General features: G+C 50.2%; 1 long non-coding RNA gene and 1 pseudogene across 1 annotated transcript; both read right to left on the reverse strand.

Moving 5' to 3' along the window:
- Positions 1-2,915: 2,915 nt before the first annotated feature.
- Positions 2,916-7,094, reverse strand: LOC123048617 (uncharacterized). The gene is made up of 3 exons (XR_006423336.1): positions 6,008-7,094; positions 5,248-5,437; positions 2,916-4,792 (listed from the first exon to the last, which is right to left on the reverse strand). It is a non-coding gene; the product is annotated as an uncharacterized lncRNA (long non-coding RNA).
- A 2,082-nt stretch (positions 7,095-9,176) lies between these two features.
- On the reverse strand, positions 9,177-10,390 carry LOC123055620 (vegetative cell wall protein gp1-like; annotated as a pseudogene).
- Positions 10,391-16,926: the final 6,536 nt, after the last annotated feature.

Below are 16,926 nucleotides of genomic sequence, written 5' to 3' on the forward strand. Positions count from 1 at the left end.
CGGCCGGAGTCCTCGCCGGCGTGCGCGGCCTCCTCTGTTCTGGGGCCCGCGTCGGGAGGAAGAAGGGAAGGAGCGAGGAGGAGAGAGAGATCCGGTGGGCCCCGCTGGCAGTGACACGGGCGTTAACCTTGTTGCCAGCGTGGATAAGTGGCGGGTCCCACCACCCTATGGACCCCGCTCGTCAGCCACACGCGTTGACCCCGCCACCGCCTAGCTGGATAAGTGGAAACACGTTTTGATGAAATACGTTTTCGGTAAGGGAAAGCGTACTTTGGTCTTAGTTCTGTTAGAATACGTTCTCCTTTCGGGAAAGCGTATTTTGACTTAACTATGGCTAGCAATACGTTTTCTCTGCTGAGAAGGCGTATTCATCGAAATGTGCTTTCTGTTTTTCAGCTCAGGGGCCTATTTGTAGAAATCTTTTTACAGATTGGTCCCTGAACTTCGTCGGGCTATAACTTTTTGCTCGAGACTCCGGTTGAGGTGAACCCAATGCCCACGTCTTCGTCTCGTTGAGACCGTTCTGTTCCCATCATTTTCACTATGGTTTGACATATTGAAAATGATATTTTTGCCTTTGCCCCTAATCAGCCCCTCCGAGAGAGAACCCTTTCCGGCGATTCTTTCTGTGATCGTTCTGCACCTCTTCCCGGAGCCTTCTTCATCCCCAGGCAAGCCACAACCACCATTCGCATGATAGCCATGCAGAAGCATTGGTTTTCAACTTGAATCTTTAATAAATGTCTGTTTGTTTTGCTACTGCTGTCGTTATTTCGGTTATGCTTATGGATCGGTGGTTACCGTCATGATATGTTTTCTTGCACTTTGTTATTATGTCCTTCATGCTAGTATTACTTTAATATTGGCCAGGCTTGGTAGTAGTACATGTTGGTGATGGTCTTCGGTGCATGACTATTGTCTGTTCCGAGTACCGTTGTTCTGCATGCTCTTTTGCACCTAGTTGGCTAAATGCTTGCATGGTAGTTTTATCGTTATGTTATTGCATGGTATTTATTGTTCATGTTAGTGGTCATGTTATGCTATGAGTAGAGTTATGCTTGTGATATTCATGCTCGTCATTATGCCATGCTCAGTTGGATATGATTCAGCGTTGATATGGTTGATAGTTATATATGTTGCACCCCCATGCTTATGTTGATATCATGTTCATGCATTGTAATTGCATCATGTTATTTTTATCATGGCTCAACATATTGCATTCAAGTTTAACCGGATTAAATTTAACTTGAACAACTGTTGGCCGAGTCATGGTACCATTGAATCGAGCTAACCAGTGCAACCACACTTGCCTTATGGGAGGTCCTAACTGGGTCTATTGTCATGCCTTTCGCTAGTGCCTCCAACGAGGGAAGGTTATGCGCGGGCGCTACCTTGGCCGGGTAGGACGGCATAAGCCTTGTGTGCCCGAGTTGTTTTGTGCGCTTTTGTCCCCGTTTGGGACCGTTTATGTTTTGCCATGACGGTGGCCGTTGGTGCCTTTGGTAGGCACGGGGCCACCCAGGACTTAGCCCAAAGGGGAGTTGGTCGGAGTGGCCGGGAGAGTGTCATGGCAGTAGATCGGTTTTGTCGGGACGCCGTGGTCCGCACGTATGGGAGTGCGAGGCCACGGGTTCCGTGGTGTGGGTACAGTGTGCTAACCTCTGCAGAGTGTTTATTAAATCTATCGATAGCCGCGCCCGCGGATATGGGCCCAGTTCGTAGTCGGTCATACTATGGGTCAACAGTAATCATAATAACCTGATTAATAACAACCCCAGTTCGATGATGAAAGAAGTTGGTTGATATTTATGTGATCGTGAAAGGATCATTGTGGTATCGTGGATACCGAGTTGATGGATATTTGTGGTGTTATGCGAGAGTCAAGGGTAAAGGTCAAGCTCCTTGTGGTCATGAATGATTACTACGGTATTGTTAATACCAAGCTTGATTTGATCCTGAGATGATCGGTGATGTCCGTGATGGTAAGTTTGTGCAGGTGATGGTTACGAGGTAACCCAAGCAGAGTAAGTTGGTGCATGATAGCGTCATCATGTTGCATGCTAGTATTATCATCTTCATATGTTCATGCCATGCTCGTATTGTTCTAGCTGTATCATCTTGTTCATGCTATGATTGATCTGTTAGATCATGTTAATCCTTGTTAACCTGTAATTGCCATGCTATTGTTTGTCTTGATTGCTTTGGTTGCTGTGAGCTTGCAAGTACATTCAATGTACTGACCTGGCGTGTCATGCCAGTTTGCAGGTCATGCCGGATTCGATTGCTTGTTTGTCGTGGATCCTTTGTTTGCGAGCTAGGATAAGCATTCCAGCTAGAGTCCCTGCGGAGTGGAGTTCACCACCGTCGTCGTTATTCCGCTGCTAGAAGTTATTCCGCTGCGTCGTGTTGTCCTGCTGCTTGCATGGAGCAACCGTGGCAGGCGTAGTTTCACCGTACCGATGTAACCCCCTTGTACCCATATAGATTGTAATAAAGAGCTGATTTGTTCTATGCTAAGTAGAGCCGTATTCCAGAAGACTTCTCCTCGATCTCTAGGCTGAAATACGGGGCATTCCGGTTTCACTGAGCCGGGGTGCCATAATCTCATGGGTACAGAAGGTTGCGGCGCTGGAAAAGTGGTTTCGTGGCTCCCCTGAAAGTTTTGGGGATATTTGAGAATATATAGGAGGAAGATCTAGGTCAAGGGGTCAACGAGGGGCCCACAAGGTCGGGGTGCGCCCTCCACCCTTGTGGCCGCCTCGTGGCTCTTCTGACTTGCACTTCAAGTCTCCTGGGTGTCTTCTGGTCCAAGAAAAATCATCGCGAAAGTTTCATTCTGTTTGGACTCCATTTGGTATTCCTTTTCTGCGAAACTCTAAAATAAGGGGAAAAAATAGAAACTGGCACTGGGCTCTATAGGTTAATAGGTTAGTCCCAAAAATCATATAAAATAGCATATTAATGCATATAAAACATCCAAAACAGATAATATAATAGCATGAAACAATCAAAAACTATATGTACGTTGCAGACGTATCAATGCACTCAAACTGAAGCTCAACTGCCCTGTCATACTTCTGAGGAACATTGATCCGGCTAATGGTCTATGTAACGGGACGAGGCTTGTGGTGCGAGGTTTCGAGAGGAACGCCATCGACGCAGAAATCGTGATCGGACAACACGCAGGTAGGAGGGTATTCCTTCCTCGAATATCCCTATGCCCGTCTGACAACGACATGTTTCCATTCAAGTTCAAGAGGAAGCAATTTCCTGTAAGGCTTAGCTTTGCTATGACGATTAACAAGGCTCAAGGACAGACGATTCCGATTGTTGGCGTATACCTACCTAATCCAGTGTTCTCTCATGGTCAACTCTATGTCGCGTGTCTTGATCCACCGCGAAGAGGAACATAAAGATCCTCATTAAGAAGGAGAAGGAGAAGGATAATGGCAAGAAGCAAAGCGGTAAATCAAAGAAGCGAAAAAGACCTGCCTTGTCCTTACAAACCTCGATGAAGAATATCGTCTATAAGGAAGTCCTTACAGGTTGAAGTCCGCACTTAAGAAACCAGCGGGTTTTGAATATGACAAGAGCATTTACTCTTATTCTACAGAGAATTTGTTGCTCTGGGGCGCTTTTGTACAAATATTTATCTTTGTTTTTTATTTGACTGTAATCTTTATTTAAACGTGCGCGACCACTATCAGATTAAGAATGCCCAGCTTCAGTGGCGTTGCTACGGGCCAGTGCACTTCATCTTCAATTTTATCATGTTTTGCTCAGACCCTGAGGATTTACAGTATGCATCTATACAGTTTTTGCATCCAGTGCACCTATGTTTTGAACGTCTCGAGATGTAGGTATAGCTAATATGACATGTTAGATAATAACATGAGACGATCGCCCCCTGTTTTAATTCTATATGTTTCAGTTCGGTTAGTATACACTAGACAGATTTAATTATTGTGGCATTTTTGTCTATCAATAATGTGTGTGCATGTTTTCCTTAAGGAAACAACATATAGTTGTCTTCGTCACCGGGAACACACTTTAGGTGCAGATCATGATATTTCAGTTGGGCAGTTTTGACATGGTACATTTTTTCAGTCAATATTTATTTATCTTAAGCAGCATTACTTCTCTCTTCAAATGGCACTACGATACCATATAGAAGTTGCATACATTTCAGCCGTTACTAATGTGACTACCATTGAAAATGTCATGTCAGACTCGAATCACATCCTAATAGTTGTTATAAAAAAACGTACTATTGCTTGCCCACACATTGAAGTACTACATTTTTATTACCCCGTATTTCTAAAAACTTTGCTACCATGCCGGTTTGTTGCTAAACTCGTAAAGGTTTTCAAAATTAAAACTGTGGTTCCTAAACCCTGTTATGCTTTTGTTTGCAGCACAATATGGAGATGCACAGTTACCACTTACCAGTAAAAGTAGTTCCTGTTTTAATTTTGAGTGAACTGTTTGTTGTGGCCATGAGATACTTTTAAGTTTAAGGCATTAATTAGTTTTTCTTGAATAACTTGTGGGTGCATGCAGAAAACACATACTTCAGCATTTAATTGAAAAGGCTACTATTCTTAAATAGTAGTCTCTGTTGTTTCTCTTAAATAGAGAGCTCATAGAATGAATAAACAGAAGTGTAGATATGATGAATAGAGTAGATAGAAGTACTGATCTTACAATTCTGTCACGTGAAGTGCATCATCGATTACGTGGCAGAAAACTCCTGTCCAATTGAAGTGCATGGATTTTCTCAAAGTCATCACATCTGGATGCAAACAAAAATAAGAAGGAATGTCAGGATGTAGTTTGTTAATTGTAAACATAAATAATATGGTAGCAGCCGCTTCTTGTTTTGAAATTGCAGTGCTCGGTTGACTGTATCAGATTAAGAATGCCCTTTCGACTAACCCAAAATTTGTGGTTGTAATTTCAAATTGCAGTGCTCGGTGGCTATAGCCAAGAAGTAAAATTTCATATCGCCTAGCTAGCCTGATGCATAATGAGTCATTTGAAATGCAGATGATGAAGGCAAACAAGTATTCGTCTATCAGTAAGTAATAATTATGTTAAGAACAGAACTAAGGCAAGAAGAGTGCAGGTCAGAAAAAATTCAGATAACTGCAGGATAACGAAGCCTGCATCTCTACCACGCCATATGTGCATAAAGTTCGGCAGCCATTAAATCCCTAGCCGGAAACTAATGTGTGTCCCTAAACTTACATGTGGTAGTTTACTTCGGCATCGACTGAAACTGGCCTTGATTTCAGGTAACTGAAACTTAGGATGCGCATTGAAACTTAGTATTCCCAATAGACTGCCCAGCTTCGATAGATGAAGGTTCTCCATCATTAGCCTTGTTCTCATCATCATATTTGGCTGATTCTTGCCTTTGATCTTGAACTACAGAAACCTGTAGTGTGGGTATACTCAGGACATACTGACTGACAAGGTATCAGGAAAATAAAGAGTAGAATACCAGAGTTTCAGAGGTAAATATTGACAGTAGCAGATTATATTATATGCTTATGAACAACTCACACTTGTAGGACTAACTAATACAAATTTAGTACTATGGAAAACACCACGGCTCAAAAAAAAAAAAACAATTACCTAACTTGCAAACAAATAAAACATTCTACTATATATGAAGATCGATCCGACCATAAGGTCTCTGATTATGTTGGATATCCCTGTACTATCTCGATGATATATACTCCCTGTTTATAAGTATTAAAAAATACAGTAGTCAAATGTTTTATACTCCCATTCTGTCCATCCCCTAAAAACTGAATCACAGGGATGTCATTGTTCTGCTCCAACAGAACAATTATTCCAACAGAAAAACTAATCTAACAGAACTTGTAATCAGGATGTCACATTACATATGAATCAATTTACCATCATTTGTTCAGATGATGCAAAATATTTGTGAGTATAGGCCATGTTACAAGCAGAACAAAGTAAACATGAAGAGCCTCACCAGCATGATTGCGTGCAAGTGCCGGCGGCAGAGACGATTGCAGGGGGAAGCTGGAGCTAGCAATGCCACACTGACGCCTCGTGGGCGACTTGTTGGACATGGAGCAGCAGAAGGCCGGCGTTGACTTTCTGTGCGGCGGCGGCGGCGGCTCACAGGATCCAAAACCGTCTTCCACGCCCATGGTTGTTGTCTCCGCGTCCGCCACGGCTGGCGTCTCCTCATGGCCGGCGCTGCTGCATCATTGGCCGGCTCTGCTTGCTGGTCGTGGACGCTCTGTGCTCCCCTGATGCCGCCGGAATGGAACCACCGCTGCGGCGACGCCAGGGCCAGGATTGCAGGAGCCGCCTCCCGGACCGAACCACCGTCGCGTACCGATGGTTGGAGAAGCACGTCGCGGACGAGAGTGTATCAGATGAGGGCTTGTTCAGGGAAGACGGCGGCAGCAGGGATGAGGTCGAGGCGGAGCTCGAACTGGAAGGCAGTGGGCTTCGTAAATCCGAGCTCGGGGTGGGGAAGGTGGTGGCGGAGGGTAGGATGGGGCAGGGCCGGCGGCGTGCAAGCGCCAGAGCGTGGGCGGCACTTGGGTGCCGACGACCTCCAGCCGTCCAGCGGCGGCGAGTGGCGGACCACGACGCCCAGGCTGCATAGCAAGCAATCGAGAGGGGGAAGGTGGCGAGTGGTGGACCTCCGGCGGCGGCGAGCGGCGGACCACTACACTGGCGGGGCACCCTAATTCTTTTGAACGGATCGGGGAAGACAGGAGAGGCGCGAGTGGGAGGAGATGGGAGCGATTTCGTCGATCCACGGCTCCCCGGCAAGCGCGGCTCGAGGATGGCGTAGCTCTCGCCGAGGCGGAGTTCCTGGTCTACTCGGGGAGGAGGTGGTCCAGCTGTGGGAGGCGGTGGGCGAGATGGGTCGGCGATGGTTGAGCTGCGGAGGTGGGCGGCGGTGGTTGCCTCCTTCGCAGCAGCGCAGGAGGGCGGCGGCGGCGGCGTAGTTGGGAGACGCACGTGGTGGGCGGCGCGGTGGGAAGAGGAGGGGGAGAGAGTGAGAGGGACATCGGCCGACGCCATCGCGGGGGAGAGGAGGAGAGAGTGAGTGGCTGGGAGGGGGAAGAGTTGGTGGGAGCTCCTATACAGCGCTGCAGGCGCCCGTTAACGATCCGGCGCCTGCAGCGCTGCTAACATGGGCCGGCCCACTAGCATGCTGCCTTAATTTTTTTTTGCAAAAATAAAAATATGAAATGAAGAAACATTTACAGATTTAAAGACTAAAAGTTCATCCATTTGAAAAAATATGTTCATATCTTTAAAAAGGTTCATAAATTTTGAAAAAGTTCATCAATTTGAAAAAGAGTTCATTCAAATTGAAAAAAGTTCATCCAATTTCGCAAAAGTTCATTAAATTTGAAAAAAGTTCATAGAAATTGAAAAAAAGTTCATGTATTGTTAGAAAAAGTTCATGGAACTGAAAAAAAGTTAATAAATAAAAAAAAGTTCATCCATTTTCAAGACAAAATGTTCATTAAATTTAGAAAAAGTTCATCAATATTCAAAAAAGTTCATCAATCTAAAAAATGTTAACAGAATTTTCAAAAAAAATGTTCAACCGGCAACTAGATGGGCCGGCCCATTTACGGAAGCCACAGGCGCCAGTTAACAAAATACACGTTAACTGGCGCCTGTGGCGCTAAATAGGAAATGCCAGAGTTGGTGGTGAGAGGTTTTTTTTCTGAGCATCGGGTTGGTGTCGATAGCCCATTTAACTCAACCCGGACCGTGCCGTGGCGGGCCGGACCATTTGGCCAGGTCTGGGCTGTGAGGAGGAGAGAGTCGGGGGGGGGGGGGGGGGGGGGGGGGGGTCCAGATAAGAATTTCTCAAAAAATATCCGGATAAGGTTGTAGGGTGGAAAAAATGCAAATGAAAAATTCTGTGCTAGTATACTATATTATAGATGTTTATATAATGTAGTATAAAATATCATTATATTTTTTATGTTCCACCTTTGTTCATCAGAGGCAAACAGTGATGGATTCGAATGATGTTTCAAATATTTCAACTGGCATATGCACTAATGTACGTATGACAGCCCGGACTGAAACACCACGAGAAGAGGTGCATATAGTTAATCCTTCAAAAACTCCATGATATACCACCAACCAAAATAACAAAGAGTGCATTTAAAAAAAAGCAGTACTAGATTGAGGGGCATAATTGGATTACGAGTTCAGATCAGAGATGCTTCCTAAAATATATGCATTATAGCCCGTAGCAACGCACGGGCATTCTATTAGTGCAAATTACCTTCTAAACTGTAGACAAGGAACAACCATGATGTTAGGAATGAAGAAATAAGACCACTATCTCAAAATAAAATGGAAACAAATCCCCTAATTTTACTGTGAGTAGCATTGAGACATGGGGATATTCCTCGCGAGTTCTAGGTAGTAACTAGGCTTGACTAAAGCGCGCTTATGTCTTATATTGGTCGATAGCATAATATTTCATCCTTGTCCCACAGACAATAGTCAGGCCTCCTCTGGATGGGTATAGCATTCATGAGTGACTACATAAGCGACAACTCTTCGAGCTTTGAGATTCTCCCACTTGCTTTAGCTTTGGGGTACTTTTCCTGGTTTCCTTCTAGAGTCGAGTGTGCGTCCCTATGGCCAACACCAAGTTTATCATGTTGCTCCATCTGTTCGTCTTCCTCATCGGCAACATGCCTCAACTAGTTCCACATGCTTCCGAGCGACCGCGTCTCCCGCGATATGCAAGACATATTTGACCAAAAGAATTATAAAGTAGTGTGCCAATTGTACCAAGCTCCTCTTAAAAATCTTTTGTAAACTACAATTTTCTTTGCGTATTTCTAATCATAAATATCACTAGCAACATAATTTTTGTACCATACACTTTAGAGATCTATACAAAGATATTTTAGAATACACACACATATACATATACATTATATGCATGCAGAGACACTGAATCGTTCAGAAAGACATGTGATTTATGTTATATATGTTCTAAGATGAAAATTGTAACTTTTATTACAATATACTTTTTAATTTTGAGAACAATAATTACAAAGAAGCATCAAAGTTTAATAAAGCATTGCATCTATGCTTTTAATTTGATGAAAATAATTATAAACAAATATTAAAGTTTAGTATAAATAATTATATTTATTTTCAAATGCCCCGGGCCTATAATTTGTTAGACGATATGCCTGTATCCAAATGTGTGCAGCTTGGGGACATCGTAAATCTTGAGTCTGCTGCACAACCCACGAGTGATTTTGCCAGATCCATACAGGATGAGCCGCTCGAGGCATGGAGCTTTTACCACGGTAATGTGCTCCATTTTCGAGCAGCTAATTTGCAGGCAGCATAGGCTCTGGCTAAGGAGGCGGAGACGCAACCCGTTGATGCATCCCAGGATGTTGAGGACCTCCAGGACGGGGCTCCTGGCGATGAGGGAGTCGACGACGCCGTGCTCCATTTCGACGCTGCAGAGGCCGAGCTCACAGAGGTGGGAGAAGGAGGCACCACGCAGGGCAGCCGTGTCCGGCAACGTCCACAAGCCGAGGTAGAGGCGAGTGAGGGGGGTGATGGTAAAAAGCGTGGCCGGGAGGGGCTCGTTGCACGGCCACGGGCGGTTGACGAGGACGAGGTCCTAGATGGCCCTGGCGGCGAGGAGCTGGAGCCAGTGCTCGAGCCGGTTCTTGTACGCACTCTGACTGCAGACGAGGTGGATATAGCGGAAGGGCCCCGGGTGCGCTTCAAGGATGTCGAAGACGGTGGCCGTGAGGGCCGGCGAGTTGGCCGGCGTGGGGCGGAAGCCCCGGCTTTGGGGAGGAGGAAGGCGTCGATGCGGACGAGGGGCGTTGAAGGCCATAGTGCGCACCAACGGAAGGAGAGCGCGGTGGTGCGCACGACGTCCTTGACGGGGAGGCGGGCGACAATATTACGCAGTGGCTCGTCGGGGAGGCGGCTGACGCGGTCGATGCCGTCGGAGGAGGCGGCGAGGACGGGGAGCCGCGTGCCAGGGTAGACGGGGAAGTTGGGGAGGGTGGCGTAGATGTAGGATAGAACGTTTTCCGCGGGTTGGTCAAGCTTGTGGGGATTGCAACCCTGGCGTTGTGCATCGGCCGCCGTCGCCGGGTCGACGTTGGCGAACGGCGCCTGCTCTATTTCTGATCCGATCCGATCCACGGGAGGTGGTTTGGTTTCAAAAGGCGAGACGTACCCCAGCCAGCGAGCAAAATCTCTACGAGTGCGACCACGTACGTCTTTCCTGAGCGGGCTACTGCAACAGCAGTCCTGTCCACCCTCGCCATGCCGTACGTCGTCGTCGCCGCCCATCCTAGCTAGCTCCATCAAGGAACTACAATATCTTTTTTTAAGTTGCTGGTCCAGGGATGCCCGGATCCGCTCTTCTTGTCCTTTCCCCTTCCTTCCTCTATGCTCCTGCAAGAACAAAGCTAAACGACACACACACAAAGCAAATACTCACTTACAGGGAAGCATTGCCTCTCGCCGTCGCCCAAGCCCCAAATCTAAGTCGCACATGCATTCCGCACGCGGATGAACGACTACCTTTTGTATATATTCAAGAGAGATAAGAGGCATGATGCATGGAGACAATAAGCTCTAGCTCTTTCATGGAAAAGGCCTTGCCGCACATCGATGAGGGGGCGCAAGCCAAGCCCTCCATTTCCCTGGCTAGCTGGCTTGCTAGCTGATGGACACCATCTCTTTCCAAGGCCCGTGCAACGACTGCTATTATCAAAAATAGGCTAATAATAGGCTAGGTGTGTAGGTATTGTAGCTTGTTTTTTATCGTTGGATGTGGCACTTTTCAGTTCTATATTGTTGGATGTGACGCTTTTCAGATTTATTTTTGTTGAACATATTACATGCATGTATCTGTTAGGATAATCTCCTACCGGCCCCGCCTCTAGTTTCTTTGTATAGATGAGGCTGAGCGCTGCCCTTGTACTTATATACGTGCACCGTGCACCCGATCAATACATCGAGAGTTGCATTGCCTTCAACATGGTATCAGTTTCCTTCCTGATCCTAACCTAGCTTCCGCTCCTACCCTACCCTACCCGCTGCCGCCGCCGCCACCTCTCCACACCGCCGCTGCATCTCGCCGCCGCGCGCACCTCCCTCCCCACCCCTCCTTCCCGATCGCCACCCTCCTCCCTCCCCTCCCTCCCGATCGCCTTCCACCACGCCGCCGCCCTTCAGACGCCGCGCCGCCCCATCCACCCTAGCCACCACCTCCCCAACCCACCCGCGCCGCCGCCCCCCTTCGGCCGCTGCGCCACCCCACCGATGGCCTCTCCCCACGCCGCCGCGTCCCTCCCCTCCAACCCCTTCGACGGTCCGGCTCCTCCCCCGGTGGAAGTCGTTCGCGATCTCGACATCTTCGCCCGCGTGCCCGTCATCCTCGACTACGCCACCTCCACCTACTACGCCTGGAAGACTTACTTCTCCCTCGTCTTCCGCGAGTACCACCTCATCGATCACGTTGATGGCTCCGTCGACTCCGACCTCATGTTCGCGGACGACGACTGGCTGACTATCGACGCCACCATCACCCGCTGGTTGTACCAAACCATCTCCAAGGACATCTTCCACACCATCGTTTGCGACACTGATGACGCGCAGACGGTGTGGGCGAAGCTGAACGGGCTCTTCCTCGACAACGCCCTCCAGTGCCGCGTGTTTTTTCAGCAAGAATTTTTTGGCTGCCATCAACTTGACTCGTCTATCGACAATTATTGTGTGCGCCTTAAGAAACTTGCTGACGAGTTTTGCGACCTCGAGGAGCGGGTCTCCGACGAGCTTCTCCTTAGCACGCTCACCGCTGGCCTGAACGAAGAGTTCAGCAACGCGCCTCCAACCTCACGTTCCTTCCGGACCCAACCTTTCCTTGGGTTGTTGCCTATCTTCGGTTGGAGGAGAGGAGGATGAAGATGGTGAAGTCCCGGGCCACGCACACGGCGCTTGCTGCAGGCACCTCCCGCGCCGCTCCTCCCACGGCTCCGCAGTCGCCGCGGCCTTCGCCGCCACCGGCGGCCTACTTCCAGCCGCCTCCGCCGCCGGTGTACCAGCCGCCGCCCCCTGCCCCCGATCGTCGCCGCGGGGGGCGTCGCGGCAAGAAGCAGCAGCAGCACGGCGCGCGGGGGGGGGGGGGGGGGGGGCAGCCGCAGCAGCAGGCGCTGCCCCCAGCCCCCTGGGCCGCCGCGACCAACCTTTGGACGGGGGTGGTCCACGCGTACACCATGCCAGTGCCGCGGGACCCCGTCCCGGCTGGGATCCTCGACCCTCGCCCCTGCGCCCATCAGGCGATGTTCGCCGCCCCAGGTGGCTACCCCGTCGCCGCGCCTGCGTACGCTGCCCTGGGCAGCTACCCCGCGGCCCTGCCCGCCTACCCCGCCGCGCCCCCTGTCGCGGCCGCCGCACTCCCGCCGGCACCCTGGGATCCGGCCCTTCTCACGGCGCTTCACTCCGCTCCTACACCCAACACATACACCGGAGGCGGCGACTGGTATATGGACACCGGGGCTACCGCCCACATGACTTCCAACCCTGGTAACCTCAAGTCCGCATATCCAGTTTCTACCGCATGTCGTATCACTGTTGGGGACGGTTCATCCCTTCCCATTACTCATGTCGGTCATGGTTCTTTTTCGTCTAACTCCATGCCTATACATATGTCTAATGTCTTAGTTTCACCTGAGTTAGTCACCAATCTTGTTTCCGTTCGTTCTCTTACACGTGAAAATCCTATAACTGTTGAATTTGACGAAGTGGGTTTTTCTGTCAAGGACGCCCATACCCGGATGGTACTCCACCGATGTGATAGCCCGGACGGCCTCTACCCGGTGCACTCCACCAACACCTCCACATCCGCTCTGGTCGCTCTCTCCGCCACGGTGGTGTTGGGGAACGTAGTAATTTCAAAATTTTCACCTACGCACACACAGGATCAGGGTGATGCATAGCAACGAGAGGGAAGAGTGTGTCCACGTACCCTCGTAGACCGAAAGCGGAAGCGTTAGCACAACACGGTTGATGTAGTCGTACGTCTTCATGATCCGACCGATCCAAGTACCGAACGTACGGCACCTCCGAGTTCAGCACACGTTCAGCTTGATGACGTCCCACGAACTCCGATCCAGCCGAGCTTCGAGGGAGAGTTCCGTCAGCACGACGGCGTGATGACAGTGATGATGTTGCTACCGACGCAGGGCTTCGCCTAAGCACCGCTACGATATGATCGAGGTGGAATATGGTGGAGGGGGGCATCGCACACGGCTAAGAGATCAAGAGATCAATTGTTGTGTTCTAGGGTGCCCCCTTGCCCCCGTATATAAAGGAGCATGGGGGAGGCCGGCCGGCCCCTATAGGGTGCGCCAGGAGGAGGAGTCCTCCTAGTAGGAGTAGGACTCCCCTTTCCTACTCCTACTAGGAGGAGGAAAGGAAGGAGGAGAGGGAGAAGGAAGAAGAGGGAGGAAAAGGAGGAAAGGGGGGCCGGCCCCCTAGTCCAATTCGGTTTGGGCTAGGGGGGCCGCGCGCCCTGCCTCCTCTCTTCCACCACTTGGCCCATGAGGCCCATTACTTCTTCCTCGCATTCCCTAACTCCCCGGTACCCCGAAAAAATACCCGAATCACTCGGAACCTTTCCGATGTCTGAATATAGTCATCCAATATATCGATCTTTACGTCTTGACCATTTCGAGACTCCTCGTCATGTCCCCGATCTCATCCGGGACTCCAAACTACCTTCGGTACATCAAATCACATAAACTCATAATACCGATCGTCACCGAACTTTAAGCGTGCGGACCCTACGGGTTCGAGAACTATGTAGACATGACCGAGACTTGTCTCCGATCAATAACCAATAGCGGAACCTGGATGCTCATATTGGCTCCCACATATTCTACGATGATCTTTATCGGTCAAACCGCATAACAACATACGTTGTTCCCTTTGTCATCGGTATGTTACTTGCCCGAGATTCGATCGTCGGTATCTCAATACCTAGTTCAGTCTCGTTACCGGCAAGTCTCTTTACTCGTTCTGTAATACATCATCCCGCAACTAACTCATTAGTTACAATGCTTGCAAGGCTTGTGGTGATGTGCATTACCGAGTGGGCCCAGAGATACCTCTCCGACAATCGGAGTGACAAATCCTAATCTCAAAATACGCCAACCCAACAAGTACCTTCGGAGACACCTGTAGAGCACCTTTATAATCACCCAGTTAGGTTGTGACGTTTGGTAGCACACAAAGTGTTCCTCCGGTAAACGGAAGTTGCATAATCTCATAGTCATAGGAACATGTATAAGTCATGAAGAAAGCAATAGCAGAATACTAAACGATCAAGTGCTAAGCTAACGGAATGGGTCAAGTCAATCACATCATTTTCCTAATGATGTGATCCCATGAATCAAATGACAACTCATGTCCATGGTTAGGAAACATAACCATCTTTAGTTAACGAGCTAGTCAAGTAGAGGCATACTAGTGACACTCTGTTTGTCTATGTATTCACACATGTATTATGTTCCCGGTTAATACAATTCTAGCATGAATAATAAACATTTATCATGAAATAAGGAAATAAATAATAACTTTATTATTGCCTCTAGGGCATATTTCCTTTAGGTGGACCTTTGGCATGCTCGGCTGGGACATCCGAACCCGGCCACCCTTCGTCATATTCTTAGGACTTTTTCATTCACGTGTAATAAAACCGATGATCATACTTGTCATGCTTGTCGTCTTGGCAAGCACGTCCGTCTTCCGTTTAGTGCGTCCTCATCGGGGGCGTCGTATCCATTTGAGTTGATTCATAGTGATTTATGGACATCTCCTGTTGCCAGTAATACGGGTTTTTTATACTATCTTGTCATACTTGATGATTTTTCGCACTATGTGTGGACCTTCCCGTTGCGCCGATGCACTCTCCGTTCTCACTACCTTTTACTCCTATGTCGCTCTGCAGTTTGGGCGTCCCATTCATGCCTTGCAGACTGACAACGGGGTTCGCACCCTCCTTGCCACACATGGCACGATTCTTCGTCTCACTTGCCTGTATACCTCGCAACAAAATGATCACGCCGAACGGATCCTTCGCACCCTCAATGATTGTGTGCGCACTCTTCTCTTCCACGCTAATGTCCCGCCCTGGTTTTGGCGGGACGCCCTCTCCACCGCCTCTCTCCTCATCAACATTCGTCCAAGTCGTGCTCGTGGGAACTTTGCACCACATCATCTCCTCTTCGGTAGCCCTCCCTCCTATAACGACCTTCATGTTTTTGGGTGTCTCTGTTATCCTAGCATCGCCTCCACTACTCCTCATAAACTCGCACCTCGCTCCGTGGCATGCATCTTTCTCGGATACCCACCAAACACCAAAGGTTATCGTTGCTATGATCCGGTTTCCCACCGAGTTTTCACTTCACGGCATGTTTACTTTGATGAGAGGTCTTTTCCCTTTCACCAGGTACCGCCGCCGGTCGACTCGCCATCGTCACCCGCGCCTCCTGGCGCCCCTCGAGGAGGCCTCTCACTTGCACTCGGGTCCCCTCCCGGCTTCGGGCCCCCTGCAGCGCGTGGGCCTCCCCTGGCTTCGGCGCTCCCGCAGCGCCTGGGCCCTGGTCTGGGTCCGTGGCGTCGGACCCGGCACCGTCACCCGCCGCCCTAGGCTCTTCCACCGGCCCGGCTGCATCCTCGCCGCCGGCCATGGCGCCCCCGACTCCTGTTGACTTCGTAGCCCGGTCAGTGAGCGCATCTCATCCGCCTGATCCTGGCTCCTCGACGGCTTCACCGGTGATCCCGATGGGCTCTTCGTCGACTTCGCCCTTAGTCAATCCCCCCTCGCCGGCCTCGTTGCCGGCCTTGTCAGCTCCGCCGGCTGCGCCCCCGGCCCTGCCTGTCCCGCCGGCCCAGCCGGCTTCTCCACCGGTCTCGCCGGCCCCGCCGCCCGCCCCGGACACCCGCATGGTCACCCGTGCTCGCACCGGTATTCACCGACCCATCACGCGCTATTCCGTGGATGAGTACCTCCTTGCTGCCTCGATGTTTGCACCGTCACCCCTCCCGTCGTCAGCTCGAGCCGCGCTTCGCGATCCGCATTGGCTCGTTGTGATGCAGGAGGAGTTCGACGCGCTGGTGCGCAACCGCACCTGGCAGCTTGTCCCGCGGACCGCCCATGCCAACGTCATCACTGGCAAGTGGGTCTTCCGGCATAAGACTCGTCCCTGACGGGTCTCTCGAGCGCTATAAGGCTCGGTGGGTGGTACGCGGGTTCCGGCAGCGTGCTGGAGTTGACTTCACCGACACCTTCGCCCGGTTGTAAAACCAGGCACGATTCGCGCGGTCCTTCAGCTCGCGGTCTCTCGCGCCTGGCCGGTGCATCAGATGGATGTGTCGAACGCGTTCTTGCATGGCCATCTCTCGGAGCAGGTCTTCTGTCAGCAGCCTAGTGGCTTCGTCGACGCAGCTTGTCCTGACCACGTGTGCTTGCTCTCCCGCTCCTTATACGGGTTGAAGCAGGCCCCTCGAGCCTGGTACCAGCGGATCGCCGGCTTCCTGCAGCAGCTTGGGTTCCGAGCTACTCGCACTGACGCCTCGTTGTTTGTCTACCACTAGGCTCCGGCGACCGCTTACCTGCTCCTCTACGTCGACGACATCATCCTGACGGCCTCCTCGCTAGAGCTCCTTCGCCAGCATACTGCTCGCCTCAGCGCCGAGTTCGCCATTAAGGACCTCGGCCCGTTGCACTACTTCCTCGGTATTGAGGTGGTACGACGCGCCGACAGGTTCTTTCTCCACCAGCAGCAGTATGCCCAGGACCTTCTTGAGCGGGCAGGCATGCTTAACTGCAAG

This window comes from Triticum aestivum, chromosome 2D, assembly GCF_018294505.1.
Source record: "Triticum aestivum cultivar Chinese Spring chromosome 2D, IWGSC CS RefSeq v2.1, whole genome shotgun sequence".
Lineage (NCBI taxonomy): Eukaryota > Viridiplantae > Streptophyta > Magnoliopsida > Poales > Poaceae > Triticum > Triticum aestivum.